This window comes from Mirounga leonina, unplaced genomic scaffold, assembly GCF_011800145.1.
Source record: "Mirounga leonina isolate KUSES-001 unplaced genomic scaffold, KU_Mleo_1.0 Mir_165, whole genome shotgun sequence".
Taxonomy (NCBI): Eukaryota; Metazoa; Chordata; class Mammalia; order Carnivora; family Phocidae; genus Mirounga; species Mirounga leonina.
The window spans coordinates 11,966,061-11,974,145 of record NW_023270415.1 but is presented as its reverse complement, the minus strand read 5'-3'; positions in this window follow the sequence as shown (position 1 = coordinate 11,974,145).

The following is an 8,085-nucleotide window of genomic DNA, read 5'->3' as shown; positions in this document are numbered from 1 at the left end:
AATTCCCTTAGAGTTTAGGAATATATACTCTTCCAAGAGAATCATTGCTTCCATACCCATTCCTGGGCTTTCCTTTGAAGATTCCAGGGTGACACTCAAGAGGACAGTAAAGCTCTCAGTTTCTGTTTCTGAATCTTTAGACTGAGGGCCTAATCCTAGAGTGTGTTTCCTATGTATTAGATCATGAGAAATTTTCATTCGCTGAAAGTAGAATTTAAATCATTGATCCAATGGAAATGTGGGGTTTTTTTTTTAATTTGTTTTTTGGTTTGTTTTTTAAGAAGTGCATTTCGTGGATCAGAGAAATGAGATTTTGTTTTGCTTTTTAAGAAAATATTTCTGATTGCACTTTGCTATCTCTTCCATTTGTGCCCTAGTTTTGAGATTCTGACTTCGATCTTCCAAACAACAGATACCTACTGAGAGTAAGAAGCCCACTAATATTTTAATATGCTTCTAAATAAAACATAGAAGTAGATGACTAACATGGATTTGCTTCTTTTCGTTTTTAAGATTTATTTTAAAGTCCTTCTCTGCTTTGTTATGAATATTCAAACAACACTTATACATATGCTTTTTTAAAAAATTTTTATTTATTTATTTGAGAGAGAGAGAGAGAGGGAATCTGAAGCAGACTTCGCACTGAACACAGAGCTCAACACGGGGCTCGATCTCACAGCCAGGAGTTCATGACCTGAGCCAAAACCAAGAGTCACATGCTCAATGGACTGAGCCACACAGGTGCCCCAACACTTACACATATGTTGTTAGGAGGAGGACCATGTCACAAAGACCACTCTTCTCATCTACCCAAAACCAGTACTGAATGAAGCCATTTCTGTGTCACATCAACATAACTTGAGTGACCTGACAATTTTAGCTCCAGTTAATGGCATTAACATGGAAATTGCTTAGAAATGATATTAGACGTGCTGATACGGACTTGGCTTGCTTATTTATGAGTTCGATTGAGAAACTTTTACCTGAGAGAGTATAACGCTTCTAAAATTTGTATTTTTCAAGTTACAGACTAGCTTTTTAATTCTTACATGGAGACTCCAATATCTAAATAAGGTAGAAAAAAAATGAGATTTTGCCTTTTCAAACATTCTTAGCTCAGATGATGGACTGAGTCCATATATTTAAAAAGCTTGTCGTTTATTAGAAGTATTATTAGTCTGAGCCTTCAGGCAGTTCTAAGAAGGTTATACAATGAAACGAAATTCACATTACTGAATCTGGAAGTTTCATTCTGACCTAAAAGCTCCATCAATGAAGTTTAAATGTTGCACAGAAAGGTTGCTCAGATTTTCAATACCTTAATAGTATTTTTGCCTTGGAGGCTGTAAGAAATATTTAATATTTAACTTGTGATTCACAAAGGCAACATAGGTTTTTTTTCCCCAAGTTTCTATATCTTTCACTTTATGAGAAGATAAGAAAGTGAATAATCTGATTTCCAGATATAAAACCCTTTCCAATGTGGTGCTGTTTAATTCTAATTTAATAGTCTGTTTCACAGGAAAATAATAAGCACTAAAAATATTAACCAATCAGAATTCTAAAGGAACGCTGCTGAAGTTTATAAAGACAGAATTTCATCTTCAGGATTTTTCTCTAGGTAATCGAGGCTTCTGGTTAATAAAAGATAACCTGAAATGTAACATCGTGTAAATGTTAAAACACTCGCACACATACACAAACACACATGGACTGAGCAACACAATTTATATTGCTTAAGTCCTAAATATTCCATTCTACATGACACTGCTGCATTTGTGTATTTTAAGGAGACATTTGGAAACAAGCTAGGCCTGAGAGACAGCTGAAATTCAGGGTATATCTATATTTTCAGAAGATCATGTATTCTGTCAAATATGTCTAACACAAAACTAAAAATCATATTTAATTTATATTTTAAAATGGCTTTATGCCGGGAAGTCTTTGGAATCTGCTTCTAACATCCCTGATTTCTTATTGTGACCATGCATGGGTTTGATTTCTTGTGGAACTTCCGGGCGGTTTCCAGTTATCCGCGCCAGTGGCCAAGAATGGTGACACAGACCACGGAACAATGGCAGATCACATGAGCATCATTTACATTTATGTCTGGAGCGCATTTTCGGCTGCCCTTTTCTCCCCTGAACATTTACCTTCCTAATTATGTTTTACTCAGTCTAATCTTTAAATTAATTTGAATTCCCTGAGCTTGCAACTGACAGTGAGAAGAATGGAGGAGAAAATTTCCTGAAGGGAGGAGAAATTAGATTAAATCATAATGATCTCTCATGCTCCTATAGCACTTCAGAGCATACGGCGGGATTTTGTTGATTTTAACGGGGTTGGTCCCCAGCGTCACGAAGCGGATAGAGAAGTAAGTATACGTGTTCTGTAAAAAATGGGGGCTGCCACCTGACAGCATCTGCAAAGGGAGACTGCTGTGCTCCAGAATGGCAGGAATTTGGGGGCAACCAAAACCCCAAGCGTCTCAAACAGTGACTGGCGCATCATTTGTGCAAGGTTGGTGTTCGATGAAGAGCTGAAAGTCCAAGTTCTTGCTCAGGGGTCAGTGCTGGGCCAGCCTGCTGTGGCCCAGACGATCCCACCTCCTCCTGGATGGAGCTGGGTGGCCAAGAGGAGCAGCGTCCCAGGAACAGAGCCGCTGAGGGGCCCTAGTCTTCTCCAAGTTGGCCAGAGGCTACTGAAGAGTCGGAGTGGAAGTTTGGCCCAGACAAGGTGGAGACAAGCCAATCCATTTCTCACAGGAATTTTAATTCGAAAATAGAGAATCAGGTACTGGGCAGGCTCAGCTAAAAGGAAAGCCAGAAAAAGGCCCTAAGTTAACATAGAGCAATGAACTTTCTTTTTTTTCCTCTTATCTATATGATATATAAAATATTTTCTATTTTGCATATAATATATAAAATATTTTCTATTTTGCATATAATATATAAAATATTTTCCATTTTGTATATAATATACAAAATATTTTCCATTTTGTATATAATATATAATATATATTTATTATATATATTAATGTAATGTATATGATATGTATAACATATATTTTTTTCCCTCTGTCTATATTTTGAAATCTCTAAGTCTTGTATCAGCCATACCGCTGGGGAGGATCTGTGACTACAGTTATGGTTGCTGTTTCATTGACACCACACATCCACCCACAGACATATTCTTGAGGAAGCAAGAGTTTAAAGTAGTGTAATTGTTTGGGGACACTGATTATGGCATTAAAATATATCAATATCAGGATGCTAGTTACCTGGCTGTTTTGGTGTCTCTAGGCTGAAGATAGTTGCTCATGGTATGTTTTCATTAACTTCTAATTCAAAACTTCAACAGTTCTGATGATAAAATATTGAACAACCTTAACATTTGGAAGGGCCTACTGTTTATTTTCTATCTGTATGACACAACAGGTCACTGACTGCACAGTTTTTTAACTTACAGCAAGTGTGAGGAACATGATCGGTGGATCCTTTAAATGCGCTTTTCTGATATTTTCATTAAAAGATTTCACTCTTAGCTAAAGTTATGCCTAATAACAGGTTGTTTGCATTTCAGTGTCTTATACTCTTTTTATTTGTGTAATATTTTGTTTTCGTGTAGAAGCAATGAATAAGTTTTAAAGCAATTTTATGATTGAGTCCATTAAAAAGGAAGGAAACAGTCACCATCACAATCAAATTACTATCATCACTATCGATACATTGGTACTCAAGCACTGAAAATACATTCTCGCATTTCATTTCTCCACCCCTCCCCCAGAGTTGATAAAATCCAGGCTTTACAATAGCAAAGACATCTTCTTTTGGCAGAAATGGATTAATAATACTACAGCTAGCTAGTACCTGTTTCTCATGTTAAAGTAATGACATGCTAACAAAAAGGAGAAATATAGGTATATGAAGGAAGAATTATGATTAGATATGTTTGAAATAGAAGTGTATAATTTTCTATGTGCAGTAAAATTTTCTCATGAATTTAAAACCTAGAGGATATGCCATTTAGCTTATCCTGTGTTTCCAAATGTAAAGTACGTATATCTAAAGATACAAATAAAGATAATGGCACCATTCATAAGTTCATGAAAAAGCATAAAATAATTTATTCTGTTGCTCTCATTTATAGCATCATTACATCAAAAATTAAATAAGAGAAATATGAACTGAGCTATATAAATTCTGTTATTACCAAAACAAAAGATTTCTTAGACTCAATTTTCTCTTCATACTCAAGCAAAATTTCCATCCTTCTGAGGAAATGGAATAGGTTAATTATAAAAATGTGTGCCATAGTTTCCATGTTACTGTTGAAATTTTGTAGTTTATTTAAGGATTCCCACTCAGGAGGATAAATTTGGCATTTTACAGCACAACTTTATATATTGATTCTTTCATTCTGTTCTAATAGGACATGCATATTGCTCAGCTACATAGGTAGATATGACAAAAACAATCATGTTCCTTTGAAAACACTACACAAAACATATTAGGTTAGGGAATAGCTGATCGACTTATAACTGACTGCTGTAGTTAGGAAGGCATTCTTTTTATATCCTATTAATTTATTTTCTTTTCATATTTGCAGAAAGGATTCTTTCTTTGTGCCTTAATTACACATAGTGTGAAGAAAATACTCTAAAGTATATTCATCAGGAGATATTGACTCATAAAATATAAGTGGGGCACGCCAAAATGAACATAGCGTCTGATTCAAATAATTTACTGAAGATATTAGGATGGTTGAAAATATTCTCTTGTGTCTTTGACTTTAAGTACTATATTAAAGTCACCGTGGTTTATAATTTTACTACACTGGAGAAGTCACTCTACAATTAATGCTGCTTACTTATTATAATGAGTCATTGTTTACCATATCAGGCTATTAGTTTAGCTTAGGGTCTTGAGCCTAAAAGCACTATTTTTTGCAAAACACTTAAGGCAATCATAAGTCCATAGGAGCCTTCTGTATAACCTATTTTACTGACAAACAATTACATTTTAGATTGAAGAGGTGAAATGATTAAGAATATTTGACTTAGTTGCCATGACAGCATACATTTTTCATCAGGCACAGTGTAATTACTACAATTTCAATGATGTAAAATCAAGAAAGATGATAACAAACAGCAGAACCGTGGAGATATTGCCATTGCAACCAGGTTGCCATGGCAACAGTGATAATAATCCCGGTGATAGATGTTTTCTCTTGCTCTTTCCATTTTGTACGGTTATAACATTCAGAGCCAGTTTTTACCACAGCTTTTTATAGTTTATTAGACTGTCAAAATAGTTTATGAGATGTTGTTGCAAAGGAAATGGCTGAGTTCCGCAGCCTAATAAAAATGCCAAATACTCTGTTTACATACTGCTCCAGCACTTAACAAACATTAAAAAATTGTATGAAAAATGATTTGATATTGTATCTGTATTAATCAATTTGCAAGGCATAAGCTTTGTCACTGAAGGTCAAATGCATAGTTTCCAAACCTTACTTTTGGAGAGCCTTTGTAAAGTTTATTTTTTGACTTGACATGGCAAACCCCGTCACCTGGACAGGAGTATAAACCACCCACAGGAAATACTTTGCACAACTGGAAGATAAATAGTTAGAGAAAATTAAAACCACGTTTGCTTCTCAAATAGTTTTTGGGGGAAATATTTAAAGTTTATGGCCAGAAGTATTCTAAATTAACTTTTTAAAGAAAACAATTTTTGAAGGTCTGACCAAAGATAGGGAATGTTCGTGGGACAGGCTCAGAAATAAAACTTGTGAGTGTGAATAGTTTGACAAGAAAGCATATAATAGTCCACTACAGCACCGAGCTACATAACGTACATACATACCTTGTAATGAATGTAATTCACCAATATAAGATATCTCTGCCAATCTTTATATACAGTCTTACATCTCAGGCAAGCAGTTCTTTTCCTTTCAATGGGAACACATTACAGAGAATGTACTTCAATACAGACCTACCATGGGTTTTGCCTGTAAGAAAAGGTACCCTAAGATACATGCGTTCACATGAACCTGGAGGCTTTATAATTTATTGCTGTCATGTCAGGCATTCATGAATACACTGCAGAAATTTGAGTCAGACATTAAAGCTTTGGGCCCTGCTTATATGCAGCAAACAGAAAACCCTGAATCATTTCAAAGATAGGTACAATTGTGAGTTCACAGGCAGTTTTACCAAACTGTAGAAAGGGATAGAAAGAATTTTCAATGATGAGCCCTCCCTCTACATCCATTCATTTGTTCCCCGACCAATGTTTTCCATTTGAGTGGAGTACTTTGTATCTAGTCAGACCAGAGTTGAGGTCAGTTACACTAAGAAATTTAGGAAACAGGGTCTACACACACTAATATCTCTTTTCTTAGCATCAGAAGACAAAGCGAAAGGGATTAGAATTGCCTGAGTGTTTCTTACTTCCATGTCTTGATGGTCTGCTCTTTAACACTTCCACAGGCTTTTACTCTTGTCTTTAAATGGGTGTGATCAGCTGTGGCCCTACAGGTTCCAAAACCAGAGTTCTGGGTTACTTAACTCTCTCAGCCTGTCCCCTCATGTGAACAGATATTAGAAAAGCTTTTCTCACATGTTGCTGGGGTAAGTATGTGCCCGTGACATAGCAAATATTAGTTGAATCTGATAGTGCTGTCCTGAGGGCCAGGCAGCACCCTGTCCTTTCTCACAGCTTCTCGGGTCACATTGGGGTGCCAGAAAACTCACCCTTTGGGTTTGGCTGCTAGGGTGAGGGGTGCAAAGAAATAAAGAAGGTAGGATTTCATTATTCCTTCCATCAGGAGCAACTCCAGAATGTGGAAGAGAAGAGTGAGGCTCAGATGTCCTCTAATGTATTGCTCATAGGATACTGACTCTCAGAAAACCATTCATTGAATTATGATCTTTAACTATGTAAGTAGTAAGTTAACACAGGACCCGAGACTTTACAAGTGCATATTATCTTGCTCATTAAATATGACCCAAACGCTACTCCTAAAAATAAATCAATTGGTATATTTTATGGTCAGGGGCATCATATTCCCATTTCAAACACCATTCAGTCATTAAATGAAGCCATCGTTGGAATGGCTTTTGTCTCTAGCAAATACTTAGCAGTAAGTTTGCTACCCGGAATGGTCACTTTTTCAGATAAGCTTATCATTTGCTTAGAGGAAAATATTTTCCCTTAATTTAGCCTAAGAAACAAATCCTAAGCACTGGAGTAGGTCCTCTTTTGATCTTTCCACAATTCCTCTGTTCCAAACCCTTCTGATAGTAAGAAGTGCCATGTTTTTCACTACACGACTGCTCTGATATTTATTGCATCTCTTAACAACAAACACCCAGAGCAAACTCCTTATATAAAGAAGTCGATAGAGCTTGGATGGAATTAGAGGGTATTATGCTAAGCGAAATAAGTCAATCAGAGAAAGACATGTATCATATGATCTCACTGATATGAGGAATTCTTAATCTCAGGAAACAAACTGAGGGTTGTTGGAATGGTGGGGGGTGGGAGGGTTGGGGTGGCTGGGTGATAGACATTGGGGAAGGTATGGGCTATGGCAAGCACTGTGAATTGTGTAAGACTGATGAATCACAGATCTGTACCTCTAAAACAAATAATACATTATATGTTAAAAAAAAAAAAGAAGAAGATAGTAGGATGGGAAAAATGAAGGGGGGGAAATTGGAGGGAGAGATGAACCATGAGAGACTATGGACTCTGAGAAACAAACTGAGGGTTCTAGAGGGGAGGGGGGTAGGCGGATGGGTTAGCCTGGTGATGGGTATTAAAGACGGCATGTACTGAATGGAGCACTGGGTGTTATACGCAAACAATGAATCATGGAACACTACATCAAAAACTAATGATGTAATGTATGGTGATTAACATAACATAATAAAATAAAATTTAAAAAATCTTTAAAACTAAAAAAATTGAAAAAAAAGAAGTGGAAGAGCTTAAGATGTATACACAGACTCTCAGAGACATTAAAATTATAAGAAAGGAAAATCAAAGGTCTTAAGAGAGAAAGGTATAAGATTGAGGG